The following is a 17,132-nucleotide window of genomic DNA, read 5'->3' on the forward strand; positions in this document are numbered from 1 at the left end:
TGTCGACCGGTTGACGAAGTCGGCACACTTCATTCCTATCAATATCAGTTATCCAGTAGCGCAGTTAGCAGAGATATACATTCATAGTGTGGTGAAGCTTCATGGTGTTCCGTCGAGTATTGTGTCGGATAGAGATCCGAGGTTCACTTCTAGGTTCTGGAAGAGTTTACAGGACGCCTTGGGTTCGAAGTTGAGGTTGAGTTCGGCTTATCATCCTCAAAAAGATGGTCAGTCAGAGAGGACAATTCAATCATTGGAAGATTTGTGGAGGGTGTGTGTGCTTGAACAAGGTGGAGCTTGGGATAGTCACTTGCCTTTGATTGAGTTCACTTATAACAACAGCTATCACTCGAGTATTGGTATGGCACCGTTCGAAGCCTTGTATGGTCGGAGGTGTAGGACTCCTTTATGCTGGTTTGAGTCGAGTGAGAGTGTTGTGTTGGGACCGGATTTGGTTCACGAGACTACTGAGAAAGTCAGGTTGATAAGAGAAAAGATGAAAGCTTCGCAGAGTCGACAGAAGAGTTACCATGACAAGCGGAGAAAGGATCTTGAGTTTCAGGAGGGTGATCATGTTTTTCTGAGAGTCACTCCTTTGACGGGTGTTGGACGTGCTTTGAAGTCGAGAAAGTTGACTCCTAAGTTCATTGGTCCGTATCAGATTTCAGAGAGAGTTGGAACTGTGGCATATAGAGTTGGTTTGCCACCTCATCTTTCGAACTTGCATGATGTGTTTCATGTTTCTCAGCTTCGGAAGTATATTGCGGATCCTTCACATGTGATTCCGAGGGATGATGATGTGCAGGTTAGGGACAACCTGACAGTTGAGACTATGCCGTTGAGGATTAATGATAGAAAGGTGAAGTCTTTGAGAGGTAAGGAGATACCTCTTGTGAGAGTCGTTTGGGGTGGAACGACTGGTGAAAGTTTGACTTGGGAGCAGGAGAGTAAGATGCGGGAGTCGTACCCGGAGTTGTTTGCTTGAGGTAAGATTTCGAGGACGAAATTCTGTAATTTGGGGAGAGTTGTAACGCCCTAGTTGTTATAATTAATTATTTTAATTTATCTAGAGTATATATATATATTTATATATGATGTTTGGTGATTTATGCGGAGTATATGTATATATATATTTATATATATGTGATTTTGGGTGATTTATGTGGTGTATCATTTTATTATATAGTTATTTAATAATAATTAGAATAAGTATGAAATATTAGTTATTTTGGAGTTTGAGGAGTTATTTAATAATTATTAAAATTAGGGGGAGTTAAGTGTAAATAGAAGGGAGTTACTTTTAAGAGGGAAGTTATACAGAGAGGTTAGAATCAGTTTTTACGTAGAACCAGTTTTGGGAGGAAGCAAGAGAGAACCAAGGAAGAACCAAGAGTTGATTATTGCTGTGCATTTCTTTCTGCAATTCTAAGGTAAAGGTGAGGTTTACTTCAAGAATGTAGTTATTGAATTCTGATTTTGTGTTTAACAGAATTTTGGGGAGAATTGGGGAAATTGGGTTTTTATGATGGAAAGATGAATTTGAAGTTGTAAGGGTGAATTTGGTGTTAGAAATAGGTTCTAAGTGCATACAGAAAGTTAATTTGTGTCTGAAACTGATTTGGGGAGTGATTGGAAGAAAAATGGGATTTTTAGGTAAAACCAGTTTTCTGCCCGTACAGAAGTTCATCGCTCGCCTCGCGAGTAGCTGTGCTCGCCATGGCGAGTGAGCAACTTCATAGCTCGCCTCGCGAGCAGACCAACTCGTCATGGCGAGTAGCCCAGATCAAAATGTGATTTTTGCAAAGTTGTTATAAGATGTTTTGGGGATGGTTTAAGGTACCTAGATGATATTAATGATGAATGGTGGAAGTTTTAGGTTAAAAAGTTGAATAGGGAACCTAGAAATGGGATTTGAGTGAGAAAATGGCATTTTTCCCGAGAGCACCTGATTTTCACTCGCCTCGAGTTCGCCTTCAACTCGCCATGGCGAGCTAGTGTTTTTGAGAACTCGCCATGGCGAGCAGTTGTGCTCGCGAGGCGAGCTGCACAGTTCCTGAGTGTTGTTTTGCTAGCTTGAATAGTAGTGGTTGATGTTGTTGTTTTTGAGCATGGTTATATATAATTATGCATTATTTTGGTTGATTGAATTACTAGATTGATGATTACTGATGATGGTTGAAATGTATGCTAATTATTGAATCATACATATTGTTAAAGTGGAGTCATATGGAGTTGCATTGCATGGTCAGTTGTATGTAGGTATACACAAGTAGGTCCATTGCATATGCATAAAACAGCGGTGAGAGCTTCAGTCCTGGAGTACTAGTTGCTCAACAGCGGTGAGGTCTTCGGTCCTGATGAATGCTTTAACCATTCAAAAGCGGTGAGGGCTTCGGTCCTGTTTGGTACCACATGCATATTGCATTATTGAGAAGTCTAAGATGGTGTCTTAGCAGTGTTGTCATGTCATTTGCATGAGTCTTGGTTGTTGATTGCAGTTATTATCTGATGGTTGATGTTGATGTTGAATATGCATTTATATATTCATTGTGATGGTGGTGTATTGTTGTTGCTTGTGACTTATTCATATATATGTTTACAAGATGATGTGTTTGATGATTAGGGTGTTAGATTCAATTGAAGATTTTAATATCTATATTTATTGTTGTGAATCTCACCCCTTCTGCTTGAAAATGTTGCCCTTCCTATGGGTAACTTGCAGGTGATCCTGAGTAGTTGGTGGTGGCTCAATGTCGTGTCTAGGGCTCTTATACGTGGGGTGGGAACTATTATTTATATTTATTGTTGTTTCTTTTCCATGTATCAAATTTTGGAATTGTGATGTGGAGCCTTTATTGCCTTTTGAACAATGTTGTTGAATTATGCTAAGGCCTTTAATGCCATAGACTGTTGTTGGATGTTATGAGGTTATGGATTTGAAAACTCTTCCGCTGCTATGTTTTCATAAATAATAAGTTGTTTGATTAAATAGTTCTATCTTCTATTTAAGAAATTTTGAAAATGATGTGTAGCATGCCCGTTGTGGATTACTTTGATGTATAAATGTTATTTAATTGTTTTTGGGTAATGGGGTGTTACAATAAATATGTTGTTGTTATATTTTATAAGATGATGAATACGTTGTTGTTATATTTTATAAGAGGATGAATATGTTGTTGTTATATTATTATAAGATGATTAATATGTGTTGTTCATATCAGTATAAGATGATGATTTATGTTGTATTGTATATGATTATTATTATTAATCGATGATTATGTTGTGTCGTATATGATTATTATTATAGTGAGATGTTGATTACATTGTGTTGTTTTTAAAGGTATTAGTGATGATGATTACATGATGATATCTATGAGTTGTTAAGTGTACTTGATGATGTTTATGTTAAGTTGATAAGTTGTCTTTTATTCATAAATTGATAATGAGATGTTGGTTGAATAATTATTATTATGAATTAATGATGTTGTTATGTTGTATATGAATTAGGATTAAGATGTTGTTATGTTGTATATGAACTATGACTATGATGTGATGAATGTTTGTTACGATTTGGTTAATATGTGTTATATGATGATGTTTATAATGTGATGAATATGAAGTAAATGATAATTAGAAGTTGGTTGAACTATTAAGAATTATTACATGAAGAATTATTATTACTAATAGATGAAGTTATTTATGTTGTTAAATATAATTATTGAATTATATGCTTGATATTATTGTTTTGTGAAATCTCACCCCTTCTGCTTGAAAATGTTGCTCTTCGTATGAGTAACTTGCAGGTATTAATGATTAGTAGGAGTGGTGGCTCAAGTGTCTTAGGTGCTCTGATACGTAACGGGATGGGAACCTTGTTATTACTTTTATATTCCTTACGTATTGTTTTTTAAGATTTATGACTATGTTTTAGAATTGGATTTTTATGAGACATTTATAAAGAGGCCTTAGTGCCAAAGACTGTTTTTAGTTATCGAAGAAATTCCGCTGCGAAGTATTAAAGATTTTGCTATTGAATTTTAAAGAATAAATAGTTATTTATTCAGTTTATGATTTTAAGAAAAGAATGTGACATTCCGTTTACGTGGAAAACTCTGATTATTTTTATGAAATTTTTATGTTGGGAAAACGAGGTGTTACAACTTACGACTCCATAATTCAACAACATGTATGATTTAATTAAATAAAAGCATACATCACAATCAACAGCAGATCATCAAAACCAATCCAACAATTCTAGAAAAATGCACAATTAATAATAATCATACTAATGCATTCAAGTTCATTCAACATAATATATATTCACTTGGTTTCATACTCAAACATATCCAAAATTCACTAAATTCAACCAATTCGACTACCAATGTGTTTAAGTAGGATTCAGTGCATATACAAGGGTTATACAAGTTGAAAGAAACATTTTAAAATGCTCAAAAGGATTCCCTGGTGTACGAAGCAAAATTCAAAAAGTGGCTGACTAAGACCTACTTCGCTTAAGCGACGGCTGGCTCGCTTAAGCGACCGACTTACAGAGAGTTGAGGTTTCGCTCGCTAACAGTTCGCTTACGGTTCGCTTAAGCGAACTTCTGGCAGAAAGGAATTAATTTTTCGCTTACAGGTTCGCTCACGGTTCGCTTAAGCGAAATGGCTCTAGAAATTCTGGGTTGCTTACTTGAATGCTCGCTTAAGCGACGGGTTGTTCGCTTATGCGACCATTCATTTGGGCAGTGCAAAAACTTACGGGTTTCAACCCCTTTCTCATTCCAAAACCCAATTTTAATCCCCTGATCACCCAAAACGTTTTCCAACAGATGTTTACAGGTTCAGTACACAACTAGGCATCTAAAGGAACATAAAACAGGCATCAACAACAACAATTCAGCTCATACTAACAATCTTGCAAATTCTCACAAATTCTCTCCAACAAATCCTAATCTCCCTCAAATTCTGATTACAGCAATATTCTAAATTTTGAAATCAATCTGAACACGAATTCTAAGCACATTAAACATGATTCCTACACTTTTCCCTTCAAAATCAGTAATAGAACCCTAATTCACAATTCCTATCTCAAGAACAATTTATGTTAAATCAATTTTCAGAAATTATATATAATTGTAACACCCCGTTTCCCAAAATCAATTAAAATAATAATAATAATACATCAATCATCAGAGTAATCACAACGGGCATGCCACATTTCTTCATGTAACAATCTTCTAAATAGAGTGTATATAAAAAATCTATTTAATCAAACGTCATACATAAAATTGTCATTAAACTTGCAGCGGAATATTTGTAACATCAATAAGTCTACAATAATTATTCTTGGCATGAAAGCCATTTCAACATAAAATTCAATCACAAAGGGCTACATCAGCAATATTTCAAAAATGATACATAGGAAAGAATTCAAGCAATAAAATCTCATCCCACGTATCAGAGCCCTAGACACTGTGAGCCACCACCTACTACTCAGGATCACCTGCAAGTTACCCATAGGAAGGGCAACATTTTCAAGCAGAAGGGGTGAGATTCTCAAACAATAATAATAATATATAATAACATAAATGAATTTATCACCCTATCATCATAATCATTCAGCAATTATAGTATAGCATCATTAGCCACTTCATCATCCAACAGTAATAGAAATAGTGAACAATGACTCATGCGACAACCCGAGTTCACCTCTAAGACTCATGCAGGACATGACAACTCTACTAAGACTCCTCAACAATTGCAACTATGCATGTGGTACCATAACAGAGCCGAAGCCCTCATCTTTATAGAGTGGTTAAAGCATTCTTTTATCAGGACATGAGTCCTCATCATAACATCGTTTTGAACAACATAGTGTTCCATCGTTTTTGAACGACAAAGCATTCCAGGACCGAAGTCCTCATCATAACATCATTTTTATGCTTATGCAACTGACTCCACTTGTGTATATCTGCATACAACTCAACGACAAATGCATATGTACTCATATGACTCACCACCCCTTAATGCAACATGTTTCATTCACTTGATTCAAGTATTCCAACATCTTCAAAATTCATAAAAGTTAACCAACTAAATATCATTATAAATTAAGTAGGATTTTATGTCTATACAAAGGTTATACAAGCTAGAAGGAACACCTAGAAGTACTCAAAAGGATCCCTTAGTGCACGAAGCAAGGTTCAGAAAAAGGCTGACTAACACTCAGTTCGCTTAAGCGACGGCTAGCTCGCTTAAGCGACCATCTTACAGTAGGTCTGGGTTCAGTTCGCTTACGGCTCGCTTAAGCGAATTCTTGGCAGAATCAAACTTAATTTTCGCTTACCAGCTCGCTCACTGTTCGCTTAAGCGAACGGGTAAAATCTAATTCCTGGGCAGCTACATGAATGTTCGCTTAAGCGACGGGTGCTTCGCTTAAGCGACCACTCATCTGGGCAGGGTAAAAGTTACGATTTTCAGACTTCTCCTCACTCCAAAAACCCAGTTTTATTCCCCTGATCACCCAAAACGTTTTCCAGAAATGTTTACAAGTCCTATATACAATCAGACATCAAAAGGAACAGCAACTAAACATCAACAACATCAATTCAGCCCAATCAAGCATTCATACAGAACTTCCAAAATTCATCCATCATATTCTATTTTCATTTCAATTACGATCAATATCAACAACATGGATTAAGAAGTCATACTAATCATTCAAATACAACATTATAAACCTGATTCTTACACCCTTTCTTTCAAAATCATCGTTAACCCTTATTTTCCCAATTTTACCTTAGGAACAGTTTAATTGATTAATTTTCAGAAATTACATATTATGACTATTGAAAGATAATCTCACCCTTACCTTAGAATTGCAAAGACAAATAGCACAGCAAAATTAGTTCCTAAGTTCTTCTCTCTTGGTCTTCTCTCCTAGCCTTAGCTTTTCTCTTCTCCACTTGTTTTCACGTTAAACTGTTTTCTGACTTTTCTTTCCTTAACTCCCTAAAACTATAACTTCTCCTTTTTCATTAAAACCTCCCTTATTACTATTAATTTCTAATTATTCCCCAAACTCTTAATTAATTCCATTATTCATATTATTCTATTTATATTAATAAATACTACACACCACATATATCACATATATTAATTAAAAACACACAAAAGACTCTAACTAATTCTAAAAATAATAAAATAACGACTAGGGCGTTACAATAATGATCATTGAGAGTTAGCCTCACCCTTACCTTAATTTAGAAGAAAAACGCACAACGATCGGATTCTCTCGGCTCTACTTGCTCTTCTCTCCCTTGTTCTTTGTTTTCTCTCCCAAAACTTGTTTCACGTAAAACTGCTTCTAACCTTTCTTTTCCTAACTTCCCAAAATATAACTCCCCTTTATTTCATTAAACTCCCCTTAATTCTATTAATTCCTAATTAACTCCCCAAACTCCAAAATAATATTAATTCACACATTATTCTAATTAATATTAAAATAAACCATATAATAAAATATAACACACCACATAATTAACAAATTATTATTTAAAATCATATATAAGACTCTAAATAAATCAAAATAAATAAAATAACGACTAGGGCGTTACATCTACCGATCCGTACAGACAGGTAGGCGGTCAAAACCACTGGGGTAAGTATTACATCAATCATAATCCATATAAACAGTTAGACATGAATAAGAAAATTCAAATTCCAAAATAATTGACAAGAATAATTAATCTCAATAATAATTCATAATGATAAATACAATTATCACAACCAATCACTCACAATCACTCACAACCACAAGTATGTCAATTATTCCACATTTAGGACTCATGCAACAAATGATATGTCCCTAAACATGACACATAAATGCATGTGGTACTGAATCACCTCAAGGTTGTCACCTTCGATGCAACAAAAACATCGTATGTAAGATTTCACACCCGTCTTACATAATCACCGAAGTAAAAGAGCTCAACCCTTTTACACCTACAAGACTCAACATAACTATGATGCATGGACATACAGGCAAAGACTCGACAATGCAAGACCATCTCATAATATTCACAATAATATAAAGGACAGCCTCCAAATATATTGATCATCTCCACAACAATTGCATTATCAAGAATTTACGTCCACACAACATTCAAGTCATAAATCAAATAAGAGTCATCATCACATTATCACCATAATCATCAATAATCATCAACATCATTCAACATCATAGTTTCACCACTTCAATTATTTCTCATATTCCAAGTAAGGGAACATACAACATCACATGATAAATATCATATCTTCATACAACAAATCATTCACACATCTTCATGTAGTTATATGAAACTAGTCACAAAAGGTCATAAGTTAATTAACTTAAAGAAATCATTTTCGATAAAACCGTATCAAGTGGCAAACGACCAACATTGATAACTCTCAAGCAAGGTAACAATATAAAGTTTGAAACTCACCAAACAATATTACCTGTAATTCATGTTTATCATGATTAAGATGTTTGACCAACATTACAAGCCTTACCTAAGTCTATATGAGTTGTAGGTTTAACTTGTAATATCATTCATTTCATAAAAGTTCAATTCCTCAAAATCCGGAATTCCGAAAAATATGCAAGTTTCAACCCAAAAATAGAAAATCTCAAGTTTGAATGAGCTAAACATGTTCCAGTAGGTTTAGGGGTTCAAATAGTAGTTAAACAAGTTGAAAGAATTATTTTACAAAGCTCGGATTGTCCCCCTAGAGCCCGGAACAAAAATCAAAAGTGGCTGAAACTGGGAAGGTTCGCTTAAGCGACCACCTGGTTCGCTTAATCGAACAAGTTCCAGTAGCTACCTGTAATCTACGCTTACTGATTGCTTACTGTTCGCTTACCTGTTCGCTAAAGCGAACACCTGGTTTGCTTAAGCGTACAAGTTCCAGTAGCTATCAGTAATGTACGCTTACCGGTCGCTTACAGGTTCGCTTAAGCGACCTGTTTCTAGAACTTGCTATGATGGTTCGCTTAAGCGAACAGTCATAGTTCTGCAGACAAATATTACGGGTTTCAACCCCTTTTCAACCAAAACCCACAATTTTGATCTCCCAATGCCCAAAAGTGTTTCTAGAGTTTGTTTACAAGTCAATATAACTAAAATGATTCACAAAGACACAACAAACTTGAAAACACATGACATTTGCACCAATTCACCAATTTCACAAAACCACCAACAACAACTCATTTCTCATCAACAAATCATGAATTATGAATACCCAAGCCATGAATCATCAATAACAATATCACTTAGCAACAACAACATCAATTGAACATGAATCTCACCACAATTCAACAACAACATAGCATAATTCAACAATTTGAACATAATTCAACATATATCACTTTCTCATACTTTGAACATGAAATTTCACCAACAACAATTCAATTATCAACAATTTCATGCATTCAAACATATCATCATAATTAGAGCATGAATTTCATCATCTATGAACAATTACTCAATTACTCAATTAAGTACTTAATCATACAATAATTGAAAAATTACACTAAAATGATTATGATTGAATTCTAACCCCCTTACCTTAATTATCAGCAATTCCTAGCCCAAGCTTCACTTTAGCTCCTAGGATCTTTACCAATTGTTGTATCTTCAAGCTCTTCTTCTCTCTAACCTTTTTTCCTCTTTCCTTCACTTTTTCTCTCTACCTCTCTCAAAATATCTATGTAATGAAAAATGAGTGATATTTAATTTTCTCTTAAGACAAGTCTTATATAGTCACCAATGCATATAAATCATCAAGGTTCACCAAGGATATAATTAAATATGACACATTTAACAACTTCATCAAATGTATGCTATGCGCCTAGACACGACTCTATATGCATGTGGTACTAGTCATCGTCATGGTCGTCACCTCAAAATACTATTGTATCATAAACATCGTCTCTTGATACAAAATAGTATTTTAAACATCGCCTCTGAACATCGCCTCTTGAATACAAAGTATTCTAAACATCGTCTCTCGACACTTATGAATGCATGAACATATGAATCAACAATGCATACGTTCATACAACAAATCACTAACATTTTACATACATGCATTCATCTTCAATAACATCGCCTCTTTGCATGTAAGAAATCACCACAAAAAATAAATCATCAACATTAAAATCATCATCATAATCATCATCAACAACCATATTTACCACCACACTTTCATCAAATAGTCATCACCAAAAAGAAACATCTGCATCTCATAATTCACAAGTCATATTCAACAAGAGTCATCACCAATCATTAAATTAAAATCACCAAAGAATTATCATCAGCAACTATCACCTCAAAGAAATAATAATATCTCAAAGTCGCATTTCATCTAAAAGACGGACAACTATCCAATTTATGATATTCATCATGTTAAACACCTAAACATCATCAATTCATTCACATTATATCATATTAAACTTTATAGTTTAATATGAGTGTAGTAATGTATACATATCTGAGAGCACGGGTTTCCAACTTTGAAGGGTCCAAAGTAAAAGGTTTAAAGAAGAGTGAAGACGAGCAACAAATCATGAAGGATGTGAGATAATGCTTCATAAGGAGTGTGCATTATAACTTTCTTTAGTATCCGTTTTGTTAGCGATTGGTCTTTTGAATTAACAATCTAGTTAATTTGATTGAGCGAGTGTATCTTATACTTTTATTCTCTTCATCCTACACCTTTTTTTTCCTAATAAAAATTTAAAGTAAGTGGATAGTGACATAGTCCTTACGAAGGGGTAACCAAAAAAAAATAAAAATAGTCCTTACGAAGGGATTTAAATTTACCTTATCACACAATTTTTCTTTTTTATTTTTTGTAACCAGTACTCTGGAGGCATTAGTTAACATAATCCTTTTTTAGACAGAAACCATAATCAATCTTTACTTAAAGTTATCTTTAAAAGAATATATATATATATATATATATATATATATATATATGTTCTTTTTTTATTATATATAAGTGTATTAATATTTTTCATTTCTAATTTCGTATTGAATCCGACCCAATCTAATAAAAGATAATGACAAACATCTTATTTGATCTCTAAATGTATTGAGATTACAAACACTCCATAACATTTATTTTCTTAGTAATTTTAACACTTAAATTGACAATAAAAAACACATTTGAAGACAATATTGATCACCTAAAACCATGTTTGACGACCAAATTGTGGATGTGTTTGCAATTTTGATTAATGATAAATGTGTCAGCAAGTTACACATTAAAACCAAAATGTTGTCACCTTTTCCAAAACATAAGAGAAGAGTGCATGTCTCATGTCATGAGAATACCACCAATTTATTTTATCTTAAATTAAGAAACGGATAGATATAACATGCGGTTAGACTTGAAGAAAGGACATAATAACCTCTTATTTTCAATTTGGTGCATTATTTAAGACTTGACTATCAATTCATAAGGGTCTCTTTGAAATCCATTAGTTTCCATTTGTGTTTTCTCACTAAAGTTTGAAATTAATTAGGAACCAACAAAAGCATGTTGAAGACATTTTTCACATTTTCATTAGGGACCATATTTGGTGTCCTTCTTGCTCGAAGGGTACACAATTTTTTCCAATTTGAAGGCGTTAGAAGACTTGCCGCTAGTGCTAATATTAACAAGAGAGTTCTTCTTAACAATTCTCCGGTGGAAGAACAACGTCGTTCATAATGGATCGACCGATGAAGAAATTGTGCCGAATTTCAAATCAAATGCAACATTATAGTTTTGTAGAATTATAGATTGTTTTGTAATTAATTGTATCTAAACGGACGTTTGAATTATGTAATGTTTGTAAAGTAGATGAAAATTATAGATGCAAATAAATTTTGTATTGTGTGTATTTAGAAATCACATATGGTTTTAAACTGATATTGCAGTTACCTTAAGAATTTTGATTTTGCACAAAATGCAGACAAATATGATTGATGCATCCATAATTGTGATGATACGCTAATTTCCTTGCATTTAGTTGTTAGATTCTCAATTTTGTTTATGGACTTGTCAATTGTAATGATCTATACCCACTTGGCATATGATCAGAAAGATTACGAAATTCATTGGAAGTTTCATAAATCCAACAAATTGAAGAATATTGAACCTAGTTTCTTTTTCATTTGTTGGTTACTCGAAACACCAATTCAATGATCTTTACTTTGAAACTTGTAATGATCTATTTCCACTTGGCATATGATCCGAAAGATTACGAAATTCATTAAAAGTTTCATAAATCCAACAAATTGAAGAATATTGAACCAAGTTTATTTTTTATTTGTTGGTTACTCGAAACACCAATTCGATGATCTTTAATTTAAAACTTTGATGAGGACATAAAAAACCAGTCAAGAAATATCAAAAATGAAATTTTATTCACATGTTTCATTTATGGGGCGAAAGTATAAATGCACCGGTATGGGGAAAATTTTCCTCTACACATTATGACCTTGTTAGCCAATATTTATAAAAAGGGTATTATTTAAGGTGGTCATAGAGTTGACCTAATGAGATGGACTTGACTTTGTGAAATTCTATCGAAGATATGTTTTTGACGAGAATCGAAGATGCATGATGTAACACCCCGTTATCCCAAAAATCATTAATAATAAATAAAATAATCAGAGTTCATCAAACAACGGACATGTCACACTACTTTTCAAAATTTCTTAAATAGAATATAAAACTATTTAATAAACATCAACTTTATTAGTTTCACCAAAACCTTGCAGCGGAATATTTTTCATTAAATAACAACAACGTCAATGTTTAATTCTCCACTAAATAATCCTGGCATAAAAGCCTCATCAAAATAATTCAACAACCAATAAAGGGCTACATTAGCATGTTCCACAAATATGATACATAAGGAATGAAAATAAACATCTAATTCCCATCCCGTTACGTATCAGAGCCCTAGACACTTGAGCCACCATCTACTACTCAGGATCACCTGCAAGTTACCCATAGGAAGGGCAACATTTCCAAGCAGAAGGAGTGAGATTCACAATAATAATAATAGATTCATCAATTGAATCTAACACCCTAACATAACAATAATTATTCAGTATACATATATATTTCATAATTAACAACATCAGCAATAAGTGGTAATTTCAACCAATAACAACGACTCATGCAACTACTTGACAACTCCGCTAAGACTCCTCAACAATGCAACTATGCACATGCATGTGGTACCAATTTACAGGGCAGAAGCCCTCATCGAATTTTGAATGGTTAAAGCATTCTCAGGGCATAAGCCCTCACCAATTTGAACAACAAGGTGTTCCAGGGCATGAGCCCTCCCGTTTTGAACGACAAGGCGTTCCAGGGCATGAGCCCTCACCGCTTTATGTCTATGCAATGGACTCCACTTGTGTATATCTACATACAACTCAACAATGCATATATATATATAATATGACTTACAACCCAACAATTTAACAACATGTATTATTTAATTAGATATAAACATATATCACAGTCATCAACAAATCATCATAATTAATCCAACAATTCCAGAAAATACACAATTAATCATAATCATGCTCCTACATCAGGTTCATTCATTTCCATTCAATTAAAGAACAAACGGCTTCAGGTACTGGGCAACTCGCATCGCGAGTGAATCTGCTCGCTATGGCGAGCTCAAGAAAAAGGTTACTCGCCATGGCGAGTACGAGGCGAACGAGAAAAAGGGTGCTCTCGGGAGTTTTGACATTTTTCTCACTAAATCTTCATTTTTAAGCTCGCTATTCATCTTTTTAATCTGAAAATAGTCCCAGTCCCCTCTAAAATCATTAAGGCACTCAAAACTAACCAAATTACATCTTATAACAACAATCTGAAAATCATGATCTCTAACTCGCCATGGCGAGTGGTTCTGCTCGCGAGGCGAGCCATGAAGATTGATCACTCGCGAGGCGAGACAGGCTACTCGCCGGGGCGAGCGATGAATGTCTGTACGGGCAGAATGCAGGTTTTTCCGAAAAATCCAAATTTTCTCAATTTCACTCCCCAAATCAGTTTACAGATGTGTAATTAAGTGTTGTATGCAACCAGAACCTATTTCTAACATCAAAACAAGGTTTCTACCCTCAATCCACCCAAAAATCAAAGAACCAAAACCTAACCCAAATTCCCAATTTTTATACAGAACAATGTTAAACCAGAATCATAATTTCATTTTACATTATTGAAAGTAAACCTCACCCTTACCTTAATTCAGATGAACAATTATACAAAAATCTGGTTCTCTTGGCTCTACTTGGCTTTTCCCCTTTTTCTCCCAAAAGCTCTGTTTGTACGTGAAAGCAGTTCTGACTTCTCTTTTCCTAACTCCCAACACATAACTCCCCCTTTATTTCATTTAACTCCCTCTTAATTCTATTAATTCTAATTAAATCCCCAACCTTTAAAATAATAATAATTCTCACATATTCTACTTAATATCAAAATAAATCATATAAATAAATATAACACACCACATAATCAACAACAATTATTTAAAATCATATAAAAGACTCTAAATAAATCATAAATAAATAAATAATGACTGATAAGTGCTAGGAAGTGTTAAATTCATGATATATTTTAGGCACTTTTGTTACTTGTTTTGCAAGTTATTGAGGGAAAAGCCGAGAGATAAGTGATTATTACCCTTTTACGCTTTATCTATCTTACTTCACCCATTTGCGCAGGATTTGAACTCAAGACATCAAGCAAAGAACAAAAATGAAGAAAAGTACAAAGAGGCTGAAAAATGAAGATCACTCGCCTCCAACTCGCCATGGCGAGCTTCAAAGGCGAGCAATTCCAGGGAGCACCAGTTTTTCATTTGCCCTCAACTCGCATGGCGAGTGGAAGGCGAGCATACTCACCATGGCAAATGGATGTACTCGCGAGGCGAGTTAGCGCGATCTAACTCTTCACAGATGACGTGGCACAAACCCAATGGTGAAGGAACCTCAACTCGCCATGGCGAATGAAGGAGCTCGCGAGGCGAGTGCATGCAGAATCAGAATTCTATAAATAGCCCACTAAACCATTTCATTAAGAATCTTAGTTTTTCATACTTTTCATGTTATAATATTTCTAGAGAGAGAGATAAGGCTTGTTCTTCATAGAGTGAGAGTGATAGAAAGTGGATTCTTCATCTTTTGTTGAGAAATCACAAGTTGTAGTGAATCTTGCTTCTTCAATACATTCTTGCAAGGCTTCCATGACAATGAGTAGCTAAATCTCCTTTATTGGGATTAGAGGTACTTGATCTTAGCTTAACATGTATTCTTTTGATCTATAAATATATGGTTCTAGCATTTGATTTGATATTGATGTTATTCTTGCACTTTAATGTTTATCTTTGATTTAATTGTGATTGAGAAATACTTTTGAATCTAGGTTTAGAATAACCATCTATCAAAACATAGGTTCTAGACATGGAATCGATGTTTTGATAATCATGTTGTGTATCCAAACCAAAATCTTTCTTATCATTCAATAGATTGAGAAATCATCGATTGAACGATAAGATCGACTCTTGAATCATTCAATAGTTTGAGACATCGACCATTGAATGATACCATTGATTTCACAATATTGTTTGGACACGAATAGTGTTGTCGAGGGATACGTGATAATATCAAAGAAAAGCTAGAATCCATGTATGGTCATTAGGTTATGTGCGACGCTTGATCAAGGAACTCTAATCCTAACAAGTTTTACGCCCTATTAATCTCAACTTTATCATTTGCAACTTAGTTATTCAAACAAACAACAAATTATCTTTAACTTAGAATGATATTTGGTGTCGAACGGTCCGTGATATCGCACTAGTCCCTGAGGAGACGATACAAATACTTACTATTGTTTGATGCAACAATACTACATCAAAATGGCGCCGTTGCCGGGGACTGGCGTTTAGATATCGTAGACATCGCGACTATTTTATCATTTTAAGCATCAGTATATACTTTGTAAATATTTTTTCTTTTGTATAGTTATTGGTACTAACCCCTCTTTGAATACAAAGAAAAATTTCTTGTTAGTTATATCTGTTTCAGATTCTCTACATAAATGAAATCATGGCTAATCATGATGGTTTCAACCTTTACAATCAAGTTGAGTATGAACCATATCAACAGTATCAACAATATCCTTCTGAAGATGAACGAATATCAAACATGGAAAATATTCTGAATCTATTCATGCAGCAATCCATGATAATCATGCAAGATACTAACCAAAGATTGAAAAATTTATCATGCCAAATGGAGAAAATGCAGCTGCAACTTTCAGACATTGATATTCAACTCAGCAATCGACTCCTTCATGAAAAGCGCACAGATGTTTCAACTGAGAATGAGGAAGTCAGTGAGATTGGTGTGGAAGGAGTTGATCAAACTGAGGAAGGTGAAACATTAGACGGATGTGGTGAGACTGAAAGTGCAAAAGAAATAGAAATGCCACACAAAGAAGAATTTCCTCAAGAACGGCCATATACCGAAGAGGCCGAAACTGTTGAAAATGAAGAAGTGATGGAGGTGACAGAGAAAAAGGAACGGATACTAAGCAAGGAAGAATCAATGGAAGGAAAGGGGAAGAAAGTGAACAAGGTGGAGATTGATCGGATCATAGACGAGATATGTGTTGTCCATTTCATTTTGGCCACCCAAGTTAGGGAGGATATGGACTCCACATCAGCTGTACCTAAAGTTCATGGAATTCCTCCCAAAGTGCAGGATTACAAAAGATCATGTGTTGTCCATTTCATTTTGGCCACCCTAACGAAAAAGACGTCGAGCTAACGACGTTAAACAAGCGCTTGTTGGGAGGCAACCCAACTTTGTAAGACATTTACTGTTTCATGCATATTAGGTGTAGGAGTCATGTGCATACCAAAACCATTCAAAAATCAGAAGCCAAAAGAAAGAAAAATGTGAACTGTCATAGCTCGCGAGGCGAGTACAACAACTCGCCATGGCGAGTACACTGGTCATTGACTGCGTTGACTACCAAAGCACTCGCCACTACGAGTACATATGCTCGCG

The 17,132-nt window shown here is 34.6% G+C and overlaps 1 pseudogene; it reads left to right on the top strand.

Annotated features, from left to right (window-relative positions):
- Positions 1–16,301: 16,301 nt before the first annotated feature.
- On the top strand, positions 16,302–16,869 carry LOC25480024 (uncharacterized; annotated as a pseudogene).
- The last annotated feature ends 263 nt before the right edge of the window (positions 16,870–17,132 follow it).

Source organism: Medicago truncatula, chromosome 7 (assembly GCF_003473485.1).
Source record: "Medicago truncatula cultivar Jemalong A17 chromosome 7, MtrunA17r5.0-ANR, whole genome shotgun sequence".
Lineage (NCBI taxonomy): Eukaryota > Viridiplantae > Streptophyta > Magnoliopsida > Fabales > Fabaceae > Medicago > Medicago truncatula.